Consider the following 23,628-nt stretch of genomic DNA (forward strand, 5'->3'; position numbering starts at 1 on the left):
CTACCTGTATGCAGTATGACCTTGGACAAATAACATAACTTCTCTGAGCCTCAGTTGTTTCACTTGTAAAAACTGAGGAAAAAATAGCTGTTCTCCCTCTGTCTTTGACTATGTGCCCCGTGTGTGATGGATTGCATCTGATCTGCTTATTATCCACTACAGTGTTTGGCATATAGTGCTTAACTACAGCATGGCATAGTGCATAGTCTTGGGAGACAGGTCATGGATTCTAATTCTGACTCCACCACTTGTCTCCTGTGTGATCTTGGGAAGTCATTTAACTTCTCTGTGCCTCAGTTAGGTCATCTGTAATATGAGGATTGATTGTGAGCCCTACCTGAGACAGGGACTGTATCCAAACCAATTTGCTTCTATCCACCCCAGAGTTTAGTACAATACCAGCACAAAGCACTTAACAAATACCACAATTATTATTGCTATTATTATTGGACACATTCCCTGCCCACAGAAACAGCGTGGCTCAGTGGAAAGAGCCCGGGCTTGGGAGTCAGAGGTCATGGGTTCGAATCCCAGATCTGCCACTTGTCAGCTGTGTGACTGTGGGCAAGTCACTTCACTTCTCTGTGCCTCAATTACCTCATCTGTCAAATGGGGATTAACTGTGAGCCTCACATGGGACCACCTGATTACCCTGTATCTACCCCAGTGCTTAGAATAGTGCTCTGCACATAGTAAGTGCTTAACAAATACTAACATTATTATTACATTCTGGAGGGAAAGTCTTGTCCAAAGTTAAATTATTCTCTTTATAGTTGGACTTAAAGAGAACTGGGAGTCTACCCGAAGTTTTGCATTTCAGGCCTGAGGAGAAAACTGATTTTTAATCCAAAGAGTGAAATTGGCTTGGTTTAGGAAAAAAGAAGCTATAAATGAGTGCTCTTTAACAATAGCCTAAGAAGTCTTCTGAGTCTTTGGATAAACCTTGTTCTTGTCATAACACCCAGTGTGTATTAGAATGAAATATTACATGTTTTTAAAATGACTACTATAACAGTCAATTTTCATGGGTTCTCCAAGGTTGAGAGCAAATTATCTAATCAACCTGCACTTCCATCAACTCTTAGGTGATTAGCATGAGAGATTTGCATGGTTGCCTGCACGACACATACCCGTTCCCTGGATTCCTGCTGAGTCAGGAGAGCTGCAAGTTTGGGTAATCGACCTAATAAAGGTGGAAACCTGTGGAAAAACTCATAGGAGATATTTAGTGGTGGGCAGCGCTCTGCTCATACTAGATGCTCAATAAATACCACTCATTGGATGGAATGATGATGGTCATATTACAAGAAGCAGCATAGTGTAGTGGAGAGAGCACGAGGCTTGGGAGTCAGAAGATCATGGGTTCTAAACCTGGCTCTGCTACTTGTCTGCTGTGTGTGACCCTGGGCAAGTCACTACACTTCTCTATGCCTCAGTTCCCTCATCTGTAAAGTGGGGATCAAGACTGTGAGCCCCTCATGGTAGAGAGACTGTTTCCAACCCCATTTGCTTGGATCCACCTCAGGGCTTAGTACAGTGCCTGGCACATAGTAAGTGCTTAACAAATAGCATAATTATTATATATGTCAAAGTCTCTTTTCTGCAGGTATCCTTGATTGCAAGTTGGCCTAAACTACAGTGCAGTCTTATTTCTAAGAGGAAATAACGGGTCTTTAACCAAATTAACGGAACACTTCCATCTGATTGATCGAGACACTGTATTCGATACCATAAATTTTCTTAAGACGAGAAATCACCTCCAGAGGGGATTAGTTTCTCCCTCTGAACATATACATACCCACCTCAGGGAAGCAGCTCTAAAATCAGAGTACTCCATCACTGTATCTTCTCTTTGAGTTTTGACATGTATCAAGCACTCTGCTAACCACTGATGGTAGACATGAGAATTCATTCATTCAATAGTATTTGAGCACTTACTATGTACACAGCACTGTACTAAGCACTTGGAATGTACAATTCGGCAACAGATAATGAGATCAGCAGAGTCACTTTTCCACTTGGGGCTCACAATCCAAAAATGAAGAACAAATTGTTTATCTCCATTTTAATAATAATAATGTTGGTATTTGTTAAGCGCTTACTATGTGTAGAGCACTGTTCTAAGCGCTGGGGTAGATACAGGGTAATCAGGTTGTCCGTCGTGAGGCTCACAGTCGTAATCCCCATTTTACAGATGAGGTAACTGAGGCACAGAGAAGTTGTGACACCCACAGTCACACAGCTGACAAGTGGCAGAGACAGGATTCAAACCCAAGACCTCTGACTCCCAAACCCATGCTCTTTCCACTGATCCACGCTGCTTCTCAGAAGAGGAAACTGAGATACAGGGAAGTAAAGCGACTGGACTGAGGTTGTATAGCAGCAAGGGGAGGGGCTGGAACTAGAATCCTTTTGTATTTTTATTTTTTAATGGTATTTGTTAAGCACTTACTATGTGTCAGGCTCTGTACTAAGGGTTGGGGTAGATACAGTCGATGTCCCATATGGGGCTCATGGTTTTAATTTCCATTTTACAGAAAAGTGACTTGCCCAAGGTCACAGACAAGTGGCAGAGCTGGGATTAGAATCTGTGTCTTTCCACTAGGCCTTGATGGGGGAAGGTAAGAACTGGTTAAGCAGTTGCCAAGTATTAGTGTTAACCATAAGGGGTGCACATTTAGACTGTGAGCCCGTTATTGGGCACGGATTGTCTCTATCTGTTGCCAAATTGTACATTCCAAGTGCTTAGTATAGTGGTATGCACATAGTAAGTGCTCAATAAATACAATTGAATGAATAGTTACTGAAGCAGCGAAGATAAGCAGACTTAACAGAGGAAACTACAAAGGCAAGTACAATATCAGACCAGCCTTTGAATTGGCTCTTCTAACACAACCAGAGGTTTTGAGAGGAATATTTCCCTTTTTTTTAAAAAAAAAGTATCTTGGCAACAACCCATCTGTGTTTTGTCATCTATACCAACCTGTAAATTTTTCCTTTCTTCTACTCAACATATATTAAGGTACAAGGGAGCAGAATTAAATGTGGATGATGGGGCTAGGGGCTGCAGTTCTTTCAAAGGGAAACAGGAAGTTTGTCAACAAAATTGACATCTCTTTGTACACTTTTAAGAGAAATAGAATAGCTCACTTACTCATTCCTGACAATGTGAAAGGAATAAATAAGACCCAAGCTTACTGTTCGCATTCCCAATTCTAAAGTCCTGGAAGACAGAGGTTGGAGAGGACATACTTGTAGAGACTTAGAGAAATCAATATTGACAGAGAAAACACAAATAGGTTTCCTAGAAAAGAAGCTGATTTTTTATTTGCCTGGAGTAATGCTTACAGCAGTAATTATGAGTAGTACCCAGAATCCAACACATCCACAACACTCTCTTCCCCAAGAGCTTTCCCCATTTCTCTCCGTTCAGCTAAAGGATGCTTCTTATTTCGGTAGCTGGTAAATCTCTTCAGTTGTTGGACCTGCCAGTGAAAAAAATGGGCAGGAAGCTGCCGAGACCAATGGGGCTCAGTATGAAGTGTGACTCCTTCAGACTTGAATTGGGCTATAGGAGAACTCTGACTGAAAGGAACCCTATTCCTGTGAGAGTGCTTTTGATTACAGATAATTGGAGTTGCAGTTCTGTAGGCATTAGAGGGGTCTGGGATGACCTAAAGATCCAGAATGACTCCCATCACTGCCTGCCCCTTCCACTACTCAAATGAGTTCGGCAGAAGCCTACCTCTCAAACTTTCAGAACATAGATGTGCTTGTGGCTGTTTGGGCCAATGATGACCTTTTTCTTGTTCCTTTTTCTTTTGATATTAAACATCTGTGCTAGGTATTGTTATACTCTCACAAGTGTTTAATACAGTGCTTTATACACAGTAAGTGCTCAATAAAAGTAATTCTAATAGTGCCCCTCATCAATGCAGTGGACAAGTCCTGAAGGTAAGTTGAAGCAATAATTTATATTAATGTGTGTCTCCCCATCTAGATGACAAACTCGTTGTGTGCAGGGAGTGTGCCTGTTTACTTTTACATTGTACTCTCCCAAGGCTTCAGTACAGTGCTCTGCATACATTAATCACTTACAAAATATAATTGCCTAGTAAGCGCTTAGGGTAGATACAAGCCGATCAGGTTGGACACAGTCCAGGTCCCACATGCAGCTCGAAATTCTTAATCCCCATTTTACAGATGAGGTAACTGAGGCACCAAGAAGTTAAGTGACTTGTCCAAAGTCACACAGCAGATAAGTGGCAGAGTGGGGATTAGAACCCAGGTCGTCCAGTCCTGTGCTCTAGCCTCTAGGGTCACCCAGTTTCTCAAGCCCTGATGATTGTAAGCCTCTTAGGGGTGGGAATTGTGTTCACTGAAAATAATTGGGGTGTTTAGGTGATTAATTGGAGCCAAGCACTGAACTAAGTGGGGAGGTAGGAACAGGATGGACATTGTCTCTGTCCCACTTGGGACTCACTCTAGGGTACTTTCCATAAAATGTTCACTCAGTACAATGCTCTGCATGCAGTCAGTGCTCAGTACATACTATTGAGTTCTTGATTGATTAGGACAGTGAGGAGCCCCCAGACCTCTACCCTCTCCATAAGGAGGTACGCTAGCTTTTATTACTGATGAATTATTTTCACCAAATTTACCTCATTCATTCTTCCCCTTCCACTACAATCAGATCAGTTACAGTCCCTGTTCCACATTGGTCAGTCAATCAGTTGAATTTATTGATTGTTTAATGTGTGCAGAGAACTGTACTAAGCGCTTGGGAGAGTACAATATAACAGTTGGAAGACACATGGAGCAGTGCTTTTTAAATGGTAAGGCCTTTTTCAGACTGTAAGGACCTTAACAAATCTCATTTTCCTGCTACTTCTGAAGATAAATATTCACCACCATGGACATAAATATGAAAAATATTAATAAATGTATATTCTCTAGCTCAGGATAAATGAGAATACTCACTTGTGCCTCCAGTTCTATCACATAAATCTGGATGGAACACAGCAAGTAGGTGAAGTCACTATAACTGGGTGAAGTCATTGTAACAGCATGGATCTAGTTAAGGGACTGGATGGACTACAGCTTGGTTTTGAGGTCTGAGAGGTCCCACACTTTGCAGTGTGGTCTGTTAGGCAAAATCCTTCAAGGTGATCTAGTGAATGAATGGTTTACATTGGCTCCTGTTCAGTCATCTTTATGGTTTATATTACAAAGTTCCCCAATCTTGTCATCAGGGGTGGTGCTGGGGAAGAGGGAGGTGGGACTGACCCCCCGGCAGGTGGGAAAGGATGGGATCTATCCAGGGACGGGAATGGATTGTGGTGGGCCGGGAGCAGCTTTGGGGAGGCTCTCCCCTGAAACTGACCCCTGCAGAGGGGTTGTTGCCATTGTGTGGTTACCTCTGGAGCTGACCCCAGTCTGGGCCTCGGAAGACAGGGCTCTCCTGGCGGGGCGCATATCACATCTGCTGCTCCTGCTGATAATAATAATTTGGGTATTTAACAATAACTATGATATTTAAGTGCTTACTGTGTGCCAGGCACTACTAAATGCTGGGGTGGATACAAACAAATTGGGTTGGGCATAATCTCTATCCCACGTGGGGCTCACGGTCTCAAACCTCATTTTACAGATGAGGTAACTGAGGTACAGAGAAGTGAAGTGACTTGCCCAAGGTCGCACAGCAGACGTGTGGAGTGGGGATTAGAACTCATGGCCTTCTGACTCCCAGACCCGTGCTCTATCCACTATGCTATGCTAAGCACTTACTATATGCCAGGCACTGTATTAAGTGCCGGGGTGAATACAAGCAAATAGAGTTGGACACAGCACCTGTCCCACGTGGGGCTCACAATCAACGCTTTATCTCAGGGAATATCATCTATTTATCTATGTATTTGTTTCTCCACTAGATTTCATCTGAGGTGGTCGCATAAGTTGAAAATCCTCTGAAAGGCAAGGACTAATTTGTATAAATCAATCAATGGTATTCATTGAAGAATTATTGTGGGAAACTAGGTGTCAGGCCTACAACCTGGCCTCCAAAGTTTGCTGTGAAAATGCATCCCTTCTCCAGAGGTGATATGGAAAGAAAGTTGGCTCCATCCTCCACCTCCTCATGATCATATGGCCCTCAAAGGTCCAGAAGTTGCAGGCCCCTCCTTTAACCTCCAGCCTTCACAAGGAAAAATGTCAACATGAGGAATGTTTCTTCCTGGAGAACTCTTTGGGAACTAGGAGCTATGACAGACTCTTTAAAGGATGGTTAGAAATGAAACCAAACCCAGTGTGGCAACTTTTTACTGAATCAGAACTTCGCAATTTTTTGATGGCATTTGTTGCGGCCTTACTATATGTCAAATATTGTTGAAAGCACGGGGTTAGATACAAATTCATTCAATTGTATTTACTGAGCACTTACTGTGTGCAGAGCATTGTACTAAGCACTTGGAAAGTACAATTCAGCAATAAAGAAAGAAAATCCCTGCCAACACCAGGCTTAGTCTAGAGTGTAGTCTATGTTCCAAGACTATGCGCCAAGCACTGTTTTAAGTGCTGGGATATATACAAGGTAATCAAGTTGAACATTCCCTATCCCACATGGGGCTCACAGTCTCAATCCCCATTGTACAGATAAGGTAAACTGAGGCCCAGAGAAGTGACTTGCCCAAGGTCACAGCAGACAAGTGGCTGATCTAGAATTAGAATCCATGACCACTGGCTCCAAGCCCGTGCTGTTGCCACTAGGCAGGACGGGCACAGTCCCTGTCCTGAATGGGGCTTACAGTTGGAGGGGAAGGAGGGAGGACAGGAAAACTGAGGCACAGTCACTGGCTCAAGGTCACATAGCAAGAAATTGGTAGATCTGGGATTAGAACCCAGGTCCTCTGACTCCCAGGTCTGTATTTTTTTTTCCATGAGAAGCTGCATGGTGTAGAGGATAGAGCACAGATCTGGAAGTCAAAAGGTCATGGTTTCTAATCCCCGCTCTGCCACTTAATAATAATAATGATGTTGGTATTTGTTAAGCGCTTACTATGTGCCGAGCACTGTTCTAAGCCCTGGGGTAGACACAGGGGAATCAGGTTGTCCCACGTGGGGCTCACAGTCTTCATCCCCATTTTACAGATGAGGTATCTGAGGCACCGAGAAGTTAAGTGACTTGCCCAAAGTCACACAGCTGACAAATGGCCGAGCCGAGATTTGAACCCATGACCTCTGACTCCAAAGCCCGTGCTCTTTCCACTGAGCCACGCTGCTTCTCAAAGGTCACTTGACTACTAGGTGACCTTGGACAAGTCACTTCACTTCCCTGAGCCTCACTTACCTCATCTGGAAAATGGGGATTGAGACAGTGAACCCCATGTGGGACAGGGACTGCGTCCAACCCGATTTTCTTGTATCCACACAGGCACTTAGAACTGACACAGAGTAAGCGCTTAACAAATACCATTATTATTAGGCCATGCTTCTTATGTCCAATCCTAAAGACCCTTCCCCACAGTGGATGAAGTTTCCTGTTTCATTACTGATTAAATGCCAGGAGAAAAAGATAAAGAAAGGAGACAGCAAGATCTTTTGACAGCAGTATCTGAGTATACTGACAATTTGCAAACAGACTACTGCAAGTGTCTTAATCACTGTTCTGAACTATGTGCACTCATACTAAATGGCTGATTAATAATAATCAATAATTATCATACTTGTTAAGTGCTTATCATGTGCCAAGCACTCTTCTAAGCACTGGGGTAGATAGCAGTTAATCAGGTTGGACACAGTTCCTGTCCCACATTGAGCTCACACTCTTATCCTCATTTTGCAGGTGAGATAATGGAGGCATGTTGAAGTGAAGTGACATACCCAAGGTCCCACAGCAGACACGTGGCAGATCTGGGATGTGAACCCAGGTCCTTCTAACTCCCAGGGCCATGCTCTATAGACTAGGCCACCCCGATAAAGAACCATCGAGAAAATGTGCACCTCACTTCCGCCACAAGACAAATCAAAGCAGGAGGAAAGAGTCCTTAATTTCTTTATGATCTACAAGCTTGGTCTATGTTTCAGGTGTTGTTTAGAAAGAAGCCTAGACTACCCCTCTTTGAAATGGACTATAAAAATAATGTTGGTATTTGTTAAGTGCTTACTATGTGCAGAGCACTGTTCTAAGTGATGGGGTAGATACAGGGTAATCGGGTTGTTCCACATGGGGCTCACAGTCTTCATCCCCATTTTCCAGATGAGGTAACTGAGGCACAGAAAAGTTAAGTGATTTGCCCACAGTCACACAGCTGACAAATGGCAGAGCATACTATCAAAGTATGTCCAGGTCAAGGATGATGAAACAGATTTTTATGAGGCCCCATACACCTAAGGACTTAAGGGATTCAAAGATGTAGTCTCTGCTATTTGAACCAAACACTGAGGCTGCTATGGATTAGAAATCCTTTTGCGAAGTGACTTCACCTTATTGTACAGAAAAGGATTTTACTCCAGAGCTCTCCTCCTGTCTTGACCACCAGCTGACATCCATATGGCCCTCAGGATTCAGTATTCAAATACACTTGCTTGCAATCTAGAATGGAAAATCTCAGGTGGTTCCAAGATAGCTAGTCTGAAGGCAAAAACATTCTTTGCTGTTTCCTAGCAACACGTGTTGTGTAGCAGCGCTGCATCCCATTCCACAGCTGATGCCCTGCATCCATTTGTACTGAAATGTTCCGTTTCAGGTGTGCTGGGATATTTCCTAATGTCCCTTAAATGATCAATTAAGCCATCTACTTTTACAACAACTTCCCCACCCCCCACAGTGTTTAGCATAGTGATTGTTCTGTGGCACTAACATGAACCAAAACATTGAAGATTCATTTGATAAAGCCTTGCTAAGGAGCCAGCCACCGAGGCAGGCAGAAGCTTTCATCTTCATACCGAATGGTGTAATCAGTTACATGAATACACTAAACTAACAGGTGGATAGCTGGGTGACAAAAAAGCAAATCTTCCTACAAACAGGACAAGGGGGACAATCAGCTTGAAGAATCATTAATGCCCGCTGTTATTTTTAGTCTCAAGGGTAGGGAACCTTAGTTTTGGTAAGCAGCAGTGGCAATGTGGCTCAGTGGAAAGAGAACGGGTTTGAGAGTAAGAGGATGTAGATTGTAATCCTGGATCCACCACATGTCTGCTAAGCATGTCCCTTCACTTCTCTATGCCTCAGTTACCTCATATGGAAAATGGGGATTAAGACTGTGTAAACTCCATGTGGGACAGGGAGTGTGTCCAACATGATTACTTTGTATCTACCCCAGCAAGAACAGTGCTTGGCACATAGCACTTTACAAATATCACAATTATTATCATTATTAGTAATAGCAGTAAGAAAGGCCCCTATGAATTATGGTACTTATTAAGTGCTTACTACATATTAAATGCTGCGATAGATACACGATAATTGGGGGGACACTGGCTCTGCCCCATATTGATCTCACAGCCTAATTAGGAGTCGGATTTAATCCCTATTTTACGGGTGAGGAAATGTAGGCGGGGGAAGTTAAATGATTTACACACAGTCACACAGAAGACAACTGGCAGAGCTGGGGTTAGAACCCAAGTCTTCTGACTCCCAGGCCTGTGCTCTTTCTGCTAGGCTGTGTTGCTTTCACCTGTTGGAGGTGATAGGTGAGGTGGGATTGGGTTTTAGATGGTGGTGGAAGTAATGGTACTTATTGAGTGTTAGTATGTGCTGAGTGCTGTGAAGAGCATGAGCGTGAATACAAAATAAGTGAGGTCGAGACACTATTCCTGTCTGACAGGGGGCTTGCAACATCAGTGGGGGAAGACAGGCAATTAGAAAGAGAAATTCAAGTGCTTAGTACAGTGCTCTGCACATAGTGCTCAGTAAGTACCACTGATAATGAGAAATTATAGGCAGAGCAAAGGCAGCAGGAACACTAAAATCCAAGACTCAAAAGCAAGGGGAATAGGCAGGCTTATAATCAATCATTGGTACTTACTGAGCACTTATAGAGCACTGAGGTATTCTCTTGTATTGTGCTCTCCCAAATGCTTATTAAGGTAACCCGCATAAGAGTGCTCAATAAATAATCACTGTTTGATTGGAGTGTACAAAACACTAGAGTTGCTAGACACACTCTGCCCAAAAGGGGCTTACAGTCTACATGGGGAAACAAACGTCAGTCAATTGTATTTATTGAGTGCTTGCTGTGTGCAGAACACTGTACTAAGCACTTGGAAAGTCCAATATATCAGGGACACTGCCTGTCCACAGAGTTACAGATAGGGGAAATGGCAGTGTAGTGAGCCCAAAGGAAGCTATTTTATGAGTGACAGTTTGATTCCCAACCTGGAAATCCGTAGACTCAGCACTCTGTGACAAGTTTCAAAGTGAAAACCAAACTATTACTGTACACTCTGGTAAACTTTACACACTTCTTAATCAAATTGCAGGGAAGTGACACCTACACACATTCACACACACAGGCCCGCTACAATGAAGGTAGCTATCCTGACTGTCTCTCCAAGTTCGTGCAGATGATTCCCCCATTGGAAGAGTTGGAGAAGTTAGTGGCGGCTTGTGGTGGATGCACTCGATTCCATGGCAGCATAGATTTATGACACAAGTTTTCAAAGTCTTCTCCCCTTGAAGCATCGCAGTAGGTCTATGTGGCAGTTGTTGATTGGTCCAGGCCCATTACTGGGTAGAGCAGGGAGGAAAAGCCACTTCTCCCTCTGTGCTCTGCTCCTCAGACCAAGTTTACAGTGATCTGTCCTGAAATACAGCAGCCTTGTTCCTTCTTGAATTCGTTACTTGCTGCTGCTGTTCACGGGATCAAAAAGAGTCACTCACAAAATGTTTCCTGCAGGCTCACTACAGGCCGAGAAGCAGCATGGCTTAGTGGATAGAGCAAGGGCCTAGGAGTCAGAAGGTCATGGGTTTTAATCCCTGCTCTGTCTCGTGTCTGTTGTGTGAACTTGGGCAAGTCACTTCACTTCTCTGGGCCTCAGTAACCTCATCTGCAAAATGGGGATTAAGAGTGTGAGCCCTAGGTGGGAAATAGACTGTGTCCAACCTAACTTGTATGTACCCTGGTGCTTAGAACAGTGCTTGGCACATAAGTGCTTAACAAATACCATAATCATATAAGGATTTGTACTTATGCACTGTGGGGCTGTGGGTGGGATGAATAGCATTCAAAGCTTAAGGGGTACAGATCTGAGGACAGAGATGACGCAGAAGGGCTTAACAATCATTAACTAAGGGGAAATAAGGGCTTAATCAGTGAAGGTCTTTTGGGGAAAATGTGATTTTATTAGGGCTTTGAAGGTTGGGAGAGTGGTAGGCTGCCAGATATGAGGAGGATGGAGTTCCAGGCCAGAGGGAGGATTCGGGCAAGGGGTTGGCAGTGAGAGAGATAAGATCGAGGTACAGTGAGTAGGTTGGCATTAGAGAAGTGAAGTATGTGGTTAGGTTGTAGTAGGAGATCACCAAGGTGAGTTAGCAAGCAGAGAGTTGATTGAGTGCCTTAAAGTCAATGATAGGGACTTTCCATTTTATGTGGAGATAGGCCACTGCCAGAGGTTTTTGAGGAGTGTGGAGATGTGGATAGAAGGTTTTTATAGAAAAATGATCCGGGCAGCAAAATCAAGAATGGACTGAAGAGGGAAGAGACAGGGGGCAGAGAAGTCAGTGATTCAGTAGTCAAGGTGGGATCTCAGTGATGCAGTAGTCAAGGTGGGATCTAGTAAGTGTTTGAATAAGCACGGTAACAGTTTGGATGGAGAGGAAAGGGTGGATTCTGGTGATACTGTGAGGGTTGAACTAAGAAGAATTGGTGACATTGAATATGTGGGTTGAATGTGAGAGTAATGCTAAGGTTATGGGTTTGTGAGACAGGAAGGAGGGTGGGAAAGTATGGAGGAGGAGAGGGCTTGGGTGGAAAGATGTGGAGGTCCATTTTGGACATGTTATATTTGAGGTGTTGGTGGGACATCCAAGTAGAAATGTCCTGAAGTTAAGCGGAAATGCATGCAGAGAAGAAGAAAGGTCAAGCCTAAAGAGGTAAATTTGGAAATAATAATGTTGGTATTTGTTAAGCGCTTATTATGTGCAGAGCACCGTTCTAAGTGCTGGGGGAGACACAAGGGAATCAGGTTGTCCCACGTGGGGCTCACAGTCTTAATCCCCATTTTACAGATGAGGGAACTGAGGCACAGAGAAGTGAAGTGACTGGCCCAAAGTCACACAGCTGACAAGTGGCAGAGTGGGGATTCGAACCCATGATCTCTGACTCCAAAGCCCATGCTCCTTCCACTGAGCCATGCTGCTTCTCTTCTCTCTTCTCTGATGTGGAAATCATCTACATGGAGATGGTAGTTGAAGCAGGGGAAGAGAATGAATTCTCCAAGGATATGGGTGTAGATGGAGAATAGAAAGGGACCCAGACCTGAGCTTTGAGGGACTCTCACAGTTAGGGAGTAAGAGGTAGAGGAGCAACCCGTGAAAAAGGCTGAGAAGGAGCAGCCAGAGAGATAGGAGGAATACCAGGAGAAGACACTGCTGGTGAAGTCAAGATTAGAAAATGCTTCCACTAGAAGGTGATGGTCCACAGTGTCCAAGGAAGCTGAGAGGTCAAAGAGGATGAAGGTGGAGTTGAGGTCATTAGATTTGGAAAGAAGAAGGTCACTGGTGACTTTAGAGAGGGCAGTTTTCCATGGAGTGAAGGGGGCGGAAGTCAGATTCCGGGTGGTCAAAGAAATAACTGGAGGGGAAGTGGAAGCGGTGGGTCTAAGACAACTTTCGAGGCCATATGAGCAATTATGCAGTCTTTGAAGGGGATAGTATCGATGATCTTCCTGACTCCAGGCACAAGCTCTTTCTGCACAAGAAACATGTTTAACAATGCTTTTATAGTGTACTTCCCCAAGTGCTTACTACAGTGCATATAGTAAATACCACTGACTGAGAGCAGCAAATTGTGGGCTCTAGAAACTGAGGAATCTTCCAGTCCCCAGGCTTTGAATATTTGTGGTAATTCCAAGGGGGGAAATAACTGAGCTTTTTTTCCAGTGGAGTGGTGATATAAGGAATAGGAATCAATCAATCAGTGGTATCTATTGAGTGCTACCTGTGTGCTGAGCACTGAACTAATTACTGGAGAGAGTTCACCACAATAGAAGTGGTAGACATGAATTCTGCCCTCAAGGAGCTAACAATCTAGTGGGGAGGTGGAAATTTAAAATTAATTGTGAATTAATTCAATCAGATTTGATCATTTGAATGTCCCTCAGCATTCCTGTGGGACGAAAAGGTTTTAGAGCAACTACTCTGGACAAACTCTTTTACATTTAAATGCTTCACTGCAAGCTTGTCTACGGGCTGGGAATAATTACATTGAAAATGTATATGATATGAGAGAGGTTCTTTTGGTGGGGAATGGGAATGGACCAAAGGAATGTCTTCCTCATGGCAATTAATGCCTTTTTCATGAACTTTCAAAACTAAGTAATTGGTGGTGCAGTGGAAACTATTACCCCTTAATATGCCCAAGAAAAGGTCTTGTACTGGTAAAGAGCATGAGAAAAAGGACCCAGTATATTCTGAATATATAAACTCCTCATTTTATTGATTCTTATGGGTAGAATTCCAATTTAAGGGCTGGTTGCTTTCTTTGGCTGATTCTATCATTTCCAAGCATGCGGGATCAGGGATAAAATCTGCTTCCATTCTTTCTCGGTCTCTTCCATCCCGACAGAGACTTTGAGCCTATTTTGTGCATTTGTTTGTGTTTAATCTATTAGTGGTATTTATTGAGGGCTTAGTATATGCAGAGCGCTGTACTAAGTGCTTGGGAAAGGACAATACAACAGGGTTGGTAGACATAATGTTCGAATGTTTCTTCACTGCGTGTGTTTGTGTCTCTAAATCACTAACCCTATTTTAACTCTTAGATTGTAAAGCACCCCAAAGGACAGGGACTATGTCCAATTCCCACCTGTGATTTTTCTCCCAGTACTTAGTACAGTGCACATTACATAGAGTATGTACTTGATAAGTACTATTAAGCAATCAATTGATGGCATTTATAGACTGGGTGCAGAGCACTGAACTCAGTGCTTGGGGAAGTAGAAAACAGAATTTGTAGATGTGATCCCTGCCCACAAGGAGCTTCCATCCTTCAGGAGAATAATAATAATAATAATAATAATAATGATGATGGTATTTGTTAAGTGCTTACTATAGGCCAAGCACTGTTCTAAGCACTGGGGTAGATACAAGATCATCAGGTTGTCCCAAGTGGAGATCACAGTCTTAATCCCCATTTTACAGATGAGATAACTGAGGGACAGAGAAGTTAAGTGACTTGTCCAAGGTAACAGTCTAAAGTACTATTACTATAACTACGTCTGAGAGGAAGAATACTGAAGTGTGTCATCTAGAAATAATTATGGTGCATATCTGTGGGAATTCTGACTGTGAAGACAAAAATGATGGCAGGAAACAAAACATATACCTGTTCATGGGTGTGCACGCACATGCTTGCACACGAACACACACACACCTGTCCTAATGCTCAAAATGACCTGGGTCCTAATCCCAGTTCTGCCCCTTGTCTGTTATGTGACCCTGGGCCAGTCATCTGACTTCTCTGTGCCTGAGTCACCTCATTTGTAAAATGTGGATTACGACTGTGAGCCCCCTCTGGAACAGGGACTGTGTCCAATCGGAATAGCTTGTATCTACCTCAGTGCTTAGAACAGTTCTTGACACACAGTAAGTGTTTAACAAATACCATTTTTTAAAAAAAGCTTATTTTCTTAAAAATGAGTAGCCTATATTTAAAAAATAGAAAATCGATGTATATAGATATATAGAAAATATATATCTAGAAAATATACGACTGCTCCCCTGACTTAATTCAAACCACATGACAAATGGAAAAACTTTCCTTTGGCAAATTCAGCCTGATTTGATGTTTGCTTGAAAACCTCAATTCTGATAGAAACAAATTCATTCATTTAATTGCATTTATTAAGTGTTTTCTGTGTGCAGAGCACTGTACTCATCTGTGCTTGGTTAACCATCCTTAGACTATGAGCCTGCCTCAGTTTCATCTAGGAAAATTTACAGAATGCATTGTTTGGCCCTCTGGAAAGATTTAGGTTGTTATGAACAGGGTGTTTGACTTCCCTGGGGTTCCACTGGACAAAAATGAAAGGAATTCAGTTTCCCATGCTACTAGAGGAAATGCAGAATTGATGGAGAGACTGCATATTGGAAGACCTGTTTTTTGGCTTGGGACAAACCTGACAGCAGGCTTATAAGGATATATAGAAAATGAACTGAACCTACCTGTTTCTAACAGTGCCAGTATTCCCAGTCTTATTTCAAGCTAATGGAGGAAGGTTTCCTACCAAGTACATTCTCTTTATTGCAGCTCATAGGGTTGAAAGCAGCTAGAACAAGCACACATGTAGGAAATCTTTGGGATTACTTCTTTATATGTTCCTGTTGATTGGCTAAAATGTCCACATCATTGAAACTTCCAGTGATTGTGTGTGAGTGTATGTGTGTGTTTTTAATAGTATTAAGCACTTACTATGTGCCCAGCACTCTGCTAAGTTCTGGACTACTTACAAGATAATCGGGTTGGGCACAGTTCCTGTCACCAAAGTCCCCATTTTACAGATGAGGCAACTGAGGCACAGAGATGTTAAGTTACCTGTCCAAGGTTAGACAGCAAACAAGTGGCAGAGCCAATATTAGAACCCAGGTCCCCTGACTTTCCAGGCCAGGGCTCTTTCCAGTAGGCCACACTGCTTCTTACCCTCAGTCTCTACCATAGCCTAAGGTCACCTGAGTATATGTAAGAAAAAGGGACAGTTTGGGGGCATACAATAGTTTGAAATGATCTCATGCAGATGTGGTAATAATAATAATGGTATTTAAGCACCGTAAGGGAAGTAGGGTGGCTTAGTGGAAAGAGCACAGGCTTGGGAGTCAGAGGTCATAGGTTTTAATCCTGGTTTTGCCACTTGTCTGCTGTGGGACCTTGGGCAAGTCACTTAACTTCTCTGTGCCTCCATTTCCTCATCTGTAAAATGGGGATTGAAACTGCAAGCCCCATGTAGGACAACCTGATTACCTTGTATTTACCCCAGCTCTTAGAAGAGTGCTTGGAACATAGTAAGCGCTTAACAAATACCATTATTATTATTATTTGCTATATGCTGAGCACTAAATGTTGGGGTATATCTAACGTAAACAGATTAGCGTGGCTGAAGCAGCGTGGCTCAGTGGAAATAATAATGTTGGTATTTGTTAAGCGCTTACTATGTGCCGAGCACTGTTCTAAGCGCTGGGGTAGACATAGGGGAATCAGGTTGTCCCACGTGGGGCTCACAGTCTTAATCCCCATTTTACAGATGAGGGAACTGAGGCACAGAGAAGTTAAGTGACTTGCCCACAGTCACACAGCCGACAAGTGGCAGAGCTGGGATTCAAACTCATGAGCCCTGACTCCAAAGCCCATGCTCTTTCCACTGAGCCACGCTGCTTCTCTAACCCGGGCTTGGGAGCCAGAGGTCATGGGTTCGAATCCTGGCTCTGCCACCTGTCAGCTGTGTGACTGTGGGCAAATCACTTTACTTCTCTGTGCCTCAGTTCCCTCATCTGTAAACCGGGGGTGAAGACTGTGAGCCCCACGTGGGACAACCTGATTACCCTGTACATACCCCAGTGCTTAGAACAGTGCTCTGCCAATAGTAAGCGCTTAACAAATACCAACATTATTAGATCAGTCCCTGTCCCACATGGGGCTCACCATCTAAGGGGGAGGGAGAACAGGTATTTAATCCCCATTTTATCATTTAGAAAACAGATGGAGATAAATGAAATTAAGTGCTCACTCAGGGTTGCACAATCAGCAAGTGGCAGAGACAGAATGAGAACAAAGATCCTCTGACACCCAGACCTTGCCCTTTCCACTAAGCTATGCTGGTGAACTCATTATCCATAAATTAGGCTGGACTCCTGGAGATGCCTAATTTATTCTATTTATATTGTCTATCTTTCTGTAGACTGAAAGCTCCTTGTAGGCAGGGAATACTTCTACCTTCCTCTATTCAGCCCTCCTGGGAGCCTGCTTCCTCAAATAAGCCTTCCCTGATTAATTCCCAACATCCCAGGTTATATAAACCCATTCGCCATCTCCAGCCCTTGTGTACTTAGTAGTAGCCACCCTCAGCACTCGTGCAGAGTGGAAAGAGAAGCAGTGTGGCCTAATGGAGACAGCGGGGGCCTAGAAATCAAAGGTCCTGGGTTCTAATCCCTGCTCCTCCACTTGCCTGCTGTGTGACGTTGGACAATTTAACCTCAGTTCCTTCATCTGCAAAATCCTCATTATCTGTTCTCCTTCCTAGTAGATTATGAGTCCATCGTGGACCCTGATTATGTCGTTTCTACCCCAGGCCTTAGTGCTTGGCACATTGTAAGCCCTTAAAAAAATTACCTCATCTGTAAAATGGGGATTAAGACTCTGAGTCCCACGTAAGACATAGACTGCATCCAACCTATGTTGCATCTACTCCACTGCTTAGTATAGTGACTGATACATAGTTAGTGCTTAATGGATACCATAAAAAGTGGGGAGTGTATGGCCGCTGGGGAATGAAAGAGCTCATAGCACTGCTCCAGCATAAGAAAAGCAGGGTTAGGTGAGAACAATAACAATGATTATCATCATGGTACTTGCTAAGTGCTTACTATGTGCTAAGCACTGTTCTGAGTGCTGGAGTGGATACAAGTTGATCAGTTTGGACACAGTCCCTGCCCCAGAAGGGGCTCCCATGCCTAATACTCATTTTACAGATGAGGTAACTGAGGCCCAGAGAAGTTAAGTGACGTACCCAAGGTCACACAACATGCATGTGGTAGCACTGGGATTAGAATCCAATTTCTTCTGATTCCCAGGCCCATGCTCTACCTACTAAGCCACGCTGTTTCTCAGGCCATCTGTTCACAGGTGAGAAAGCTCTGGAGAACCAAGGATCCCAAAAGGAGCGGGGTGATCAGAGGAATCGTCCAGAGCAGTTTTGCGGTCTGGAAGGCGGAGAGCATGTCGGGTGCATCGTTCACACTTCCTCGGTGCTGGAGGTAAGAATCCCAGAGATACACTATCCTCAGATCGCCAGCTCTGAGGCAGCCTCTCACCCAGGCTACAGCGAACGATTCAGAAGATGTTGCCGCACATTTTCCAACTCATCCATGAGCTGGAGAAACATGAAACAATCTGTACCTTTCAATGAACTCGTCTCATTAATCTTCCGGCTCCACAGCCTTCTGAAGAGCACGTACTTAAAGCAGCTCATTCATTACTGTTCTAATAACAGCAGCAGGCATTAAAGCACCAGGCTGCAGGGGAACCAATATCTTTTTAAATACATTTACACAGCAATAAATAAAAGTGATCTCAGTTTACCTCTTTATTAAACTCTATTTGCTCGTTGGAGTTAAGGGCTGTATTTGTGTCTTGCCATTCAAATTTATTCACTTTATTCTCCCAGGCTTGCTGTATTTATTCCATAACTTAATAATAATAGCCTGCATATATATATAGTGCCTTTCATTATCAAATAACACTCATTAAGAGCTCTTGTGCCTGACGATCTGCTGGGTGTTACTGCTACATAGAGAGGACTTCAACCCTGTGCTACAGATGAAGAAATTCAGCACTTAGGTAACTATCCTCATAATAATAATAATGAGGATGGTATTTATACTCTTTTATATCCTCTCTAAAATTTATTCTAACGTCTCTCTCCCACTGCAGACTGAAAGCTGCTTGTGGGCAGGGATCGTATCTACCGATTCTATCATACTGTACTTTGTAAGCTCGTTATGAGCAGGTACTGTGTCTAATTCTGTTGGAGTGTACTCTCCCAAGTGCATAGTACAAAAATTACTCAAAAATTATCATTGATCCCCAAGCATTTTGCACAGTCCTCTGCACACAGTAAGTGCTTGGTAAATACCACTGATTGGTTGAATGAAATGAAGTGAGGGAAACCTGATTTTCCTTGGCTAAGGTCCTTCAGAGCACAAAAGGAGGACCCTGATATATCACAGGCAGTTGAGAGAAGACAGTGCAACCCATTGAGAGCTTGACCGAGCTGCTAGCTTCGGTTAAAACGTATGACCCTGCCTGGCATTTTGAGGCTCATTTAGCCATGGCAAATTGAGCTTCCTTTTGTGGTTGTCAAAAGTGACTCTCTCTTCACTTCCAGCCATTTGCTGTGATACTGAGAAGCAGCGAGGCCTAGTGGATACAGCATGGACCTGGAGTCAGAAGGACCTGGATTCTAATCCTGGCTCTACCACTTATCTGTTGTGTGACCTTGGGCAAGCCACTTTACTTTTCTGTGCCTGTTACCTCATCTGTAAAAATGGGGGTTAAGACTGTGAGCCCCATGTGGGATAACCTGACTACCTTGTATCTACCGCAGTGCTTAGTAGTGTCTGGCACATAGTGTTTAGCAAATACCAACATTATTATTAGTAGTAGCAGTGTTATTATTATATTTCTAACTTCTGGGTTTTTAGTTGTTTGCCTCTCTAGGTCTCATTGTCGGGAGCTGAAGATTTCCTGCAAACTATCTTGTAGAATATTAATGCTTTTTTGACTTTAGGGGCCCAGTGTCTGACTCCTGAGTACTTACTGTTGTTTTCAAGCTACAAGCTCCCTGGAAATAATAATGTTGGTATTTGTTAAGCCCTTACTATGTGCAGAGCACTGTTCTAAGTGCTGGGGTAGATACAGGGTAATCAGGTTGTCCCACGTGAGGCTCACAGTCTTAATCCCCATTTTACAGATGAGGTAACTGAGGCCCAGAGAAGTGAAGTGATTTGCCCACAGTTACACAGCTGACAAGTGGCAGAACAAGAATTCGAACCCATGGCCTCTAACTCCCAAGCCCGGGCTCTTTCCACTGAACCACGCTGCTTCTCTGAAGGAAATCTGTAGGAAATCCTACACACAGCCTAAGATATTTTCACCAGCAACTTAGAATTTAATGTTGGTAAATTCTGCTACTTAGGTAGTTCACTCCCCCTCTCAGGATCACTCCTGGAGAGTTTCCAGTACTCTACCAGTCTGTTATGGGAAGGAGAGTGAAGCAGAGGCATATCCATTCCATTCCTAGCTTGGGCAGTGGCTAGTGAGTGGAAGGCAATCTGCTACAAGTCAAAACCCATCCATGCTGGGCAGCAGGGGCATGGGAGAGAGTCAAGGGTGGAGACTCAAATTTACAGAGCAGAAGAAGGCAACTGTAAATTCTAGGAATACCCTAGGGATACACTACCAGAATGATTGCAGATGGAGGTGTGGCGTTCTTGGAGTGAAGTGTCTATTCACTGCCCAGAACACAAACAAGATAAAAAAAGTAGAAATCACAGTCCAGGAGATTGGCATGTCGTTTAGCAGACAGCAAGACAACATGGTGGCAACAGGACATTATGCTCCATTCCTAGTTGAGGGTCTGTACACTTTCCATATGGTTGTGAGATGTAGAAAATATGCAAATTCCATTCGGCTTCACTTATAGACGATTCTCCATATCAAATAATAGGACAAGACAAGTACTAGGGCCTGGATTGCAGTCTGCTCATTAGAACTGAAGCATTGCTCAGTCAAACAATTCCTCTGAGCAACACAGAAACCCAAATGAGGGAATAAACAATTTAAAAGACATAATGAAGTAGAGAGGCAGCATGGTCTAGAGAATCAGCATGTCCTATTGGAAAGAGCATGGGCCTGAGAATCAGAGGACCTGGGTTGTAATCCTGGTTCTGCCTAATGCTTACTGTGTGACCTTGGACAAGTCACTTAACATCTCTATGCTTCAGTTCTCCTTTCTTCCTCCTACTTAGACTGTGAGCCCCATGCAGGACAGGGATTGTGTCCAACCTAATTCACTTGCATCTACCCCAGTGCTTAGAACAGGCTTTGGCACACAATAAGCACTTAACAAATACCATAAAAAACTAGAGCTATGCAGCTATCTTTCCAGGTAGCCTCATTGTCAGCACATCATCTTGGTGTCTACTGAGCACTTACTGTGTGCAGGGCACTTACTCCAAGTTCTGGGGAGAGTTCAATACAATTAAGAGACACATTCCCTGCCCACAAGGAGCGGGCAGTCCAGAGGAGGATAGATTGATCTCATCAACCCTGAGGGACTCTGGAGAATGCAGGGTTATTTTGATTTTTTTTTTTTGGGGGGGGGCTGCTATATAAGTACTTACTATGTGCCAGTCAGTGTACTAACCTCTGGGGTGGATCGAGCAAATCGGGTTGGACACAGTCCCTGTCCCACAGGGGGTTCACAGTCTCAATCCCCATTTTACGGATGAGGTAATTGAGGCACAGAGAAGTAAAGTGGCTTGCCCAAGGTCACCCAGCAAACAAGTGGCAGAGCCAGGGTTCTAATCTAATCTAGTCAGACTTTGACTCCCAGGCCTGTTCTCTGTCCACTATGCCAACCAACTTCTCCATTAGCATCACCTAGCCTAACCTGTCTAGGTGGAATGAACAGTTGAGCATGATCATGGTTTTGAATAATTCTAGTCTTCCCAAAACCTAAAGGAAAAAACAATTGAAAATGACACATGTAGTACATACACCAAACAGGAAGCAAAGGAATGCCCCTATGAAATGAAATGAAGTATCCAAATGCTGAGACAACATTTACCAGTTACCTTTGTTAATATATAATGCCATATATATATCTATAATATTTTTCTTTGGTAGCAAATTACGGCTGACAAGTGGCAATTGATCTCTTCACATTATTTGGAAGCCATTCTATTGAAATGGGAAGCAGTGTTTTCAGGGAAGTGCCTTGTTAAGAGTCTAACGTAACACTGCAAGACAGATGGAGGACAATTTGTGCAGCATAGAAATGGACCCAATTTTGTTTCAAGGGAATGAAGGTTAGCTATGGTCTTAAGATTGTCAGCTAAAACGTCTGAGCACGGAACATGCAAAAAAAAAAAACCACCAAACCCCAAAAAGCTAGCTTTGTTTATGCAAAGTGCCAGTGTAGAATTGAGGAGCAGTTGGTCTTCCATAAGCAGTCTGATATTTTAGCAAATATTGGACCTGGAATCCACAGCCACAGGGATAAGTAATTAAGCAATCAAGGCCCTACAAAGAGGACACAGATTGATATGAAACCTTCCCAGCATATCCCTTCAAGTCAAGTTCATTCCAGCTCTTTATCCTGTCGGTACGATGGCAAAAACTAGTAGAAGCTAGGGATGGACCCAAAGAAAATAATTCATTTACACTTTGAGAATTTTTTTTTAGAAAGATGTTTGGTCAAGTTGCTCAAAGGGAAGTCTAGCTACCAGCTAAATGGTGAAAATCTGCCATGCAGAAAGAACTGAGAGGAAAAGAGAAGATAAGGCAGAGGAGTTGATGCACGGGGAAAGGTTAATAGTGGAATGGTTCTAGGCGAATCAGTTCATGGACAGGTGATATTGACTACATATATTAACAGACTAGCAGAAAGAGGTTAACACTGAGGTCGAAAATTTGCTGAAGACATAACATTACAGAGGTGAGCAGAGTAAGGGAATTTTATGAGGAACCTCAAAGACCCAACAAAACAAAATAATTGAGAACATGACAGCAGATGAATTTCAGTTTGAAGAAACAATTTAAACTATTCTTACAAGCTGATGGGTTCTGAATTAGCAGTAACCTCTCGGGAGAAAAAAAAAAGAACGTCTGGGTGTCCCTGAGGACCGCCTGATGAAGGAGTCAGAATTATACTCAGGAGCAATCAGGTGAGCAATTGAGATGTTAAACCTACTGCGGAGGGGAAAGAGATGACTGAAATGGTTTTAATTTTCAATCTGCTACCAAGTCCTGTCAGAGTACCTTCACAGCACTGCTAAAACCCACCCTTTCTCTCCATCCCAAACTGTTACTATTGTGATCCAAGCACTTACCATCTCCCATCCAGATTACTGAATCAGTCTCCTCGCAGTGGTTTCTGTCTCTCACCACTCTGTTGCCCGGATCATTTTTCTCAAAAAAGGTCAGTCCACATCTCCCCTCTCTTCAAAATCCTTCAGTGATTTCCCATCCAACTCCACGTCAAACAGAAACTCCTTACCAACAGTTTTTAAGACTCAATCAGCTCTCCCATATCTACCTTATCTTACTGATTTCCTACTACAACGCAGCCCTCACATTTTGTTTCTCTGACTCCAACAAACTCAGTGTACCTCAGTGTCGTCTATTTCACCGGTGATCCCTAACCATGTTCTTCCTCTGGCCTAGAATTCCCTCCCACCTCATCAATCAATCAGTGGTATTCATTGAGCACTTACTGTGCACAGCACTATACTAAGACCTGGGGAGAGTACAACAGAATTTGCAGACACATACCCTGTTCATAACAAGCTTACTTCATTTATAAAAATCACTCTCCCCACCTTCAAACCCCTATTAAGAAGCAGCCTGGCTTAGTGGAAATAGCCCGGGCTTGGGAGTCAGAGGTTGTTCGTTCTTTTGGGTTCTAATCCTGGCC

At 43.4% G+C, this 23,628-nt stretch overlaps 1 long non-coding RNA gene and 1 other non-coding gene across 2 annotated transcripts; one reads left to right on the forward strand and one right to left on the reverse strand.

Annotated features, from left to right (window-relative positions):
- Positions 1–3,300: 3,300 nt before the first annotated feature.
- Positions 3,301–8,621, reverse strand: LOC114810285. The gene is made up of 3 exons (XR_003758004.2): positions 8,482–8,621; positions 5,418–5,494; positions 3,301–3,485 (listed from the first exon to the last, which is right to left on the reverse strand). It is a non-coding gene; the product is annotated as an uncharacterized LOC114810285 (long non-coding RNA).
- An 11,517-nt stretch (positions 8,622–20,138) lies between these two features.
- Positions 20,139–20,274, forward strand: LOC114810773. The gene has a single exon (XR_003758467.1). It is a non-coding gene; the product is annotated as a small nucleolar RNA SNORA7 (small nucleolar RNA).
- The last annotated feature ends 3,354 nt before the right edge of the window (positions 20,275–23,628 follow it).

Source organism: Ornithorhynchus anatinus, chromosome 3, assembly GCF_004115215.2.
Source record: "Ornithorhynchus anatinus isolate Pmale09 chromosome 3, mOrnAna1.pri.v4, whole genome shotgun sequence".
Taxonomy (NCBI): domain Eukaryota; kingdom Metazoa; phylum Chordata; class Mammalia; order Monotremata; family Ornithorhynchidae; genus Ornithorhynchus; species Ornithorhynchus anatinus.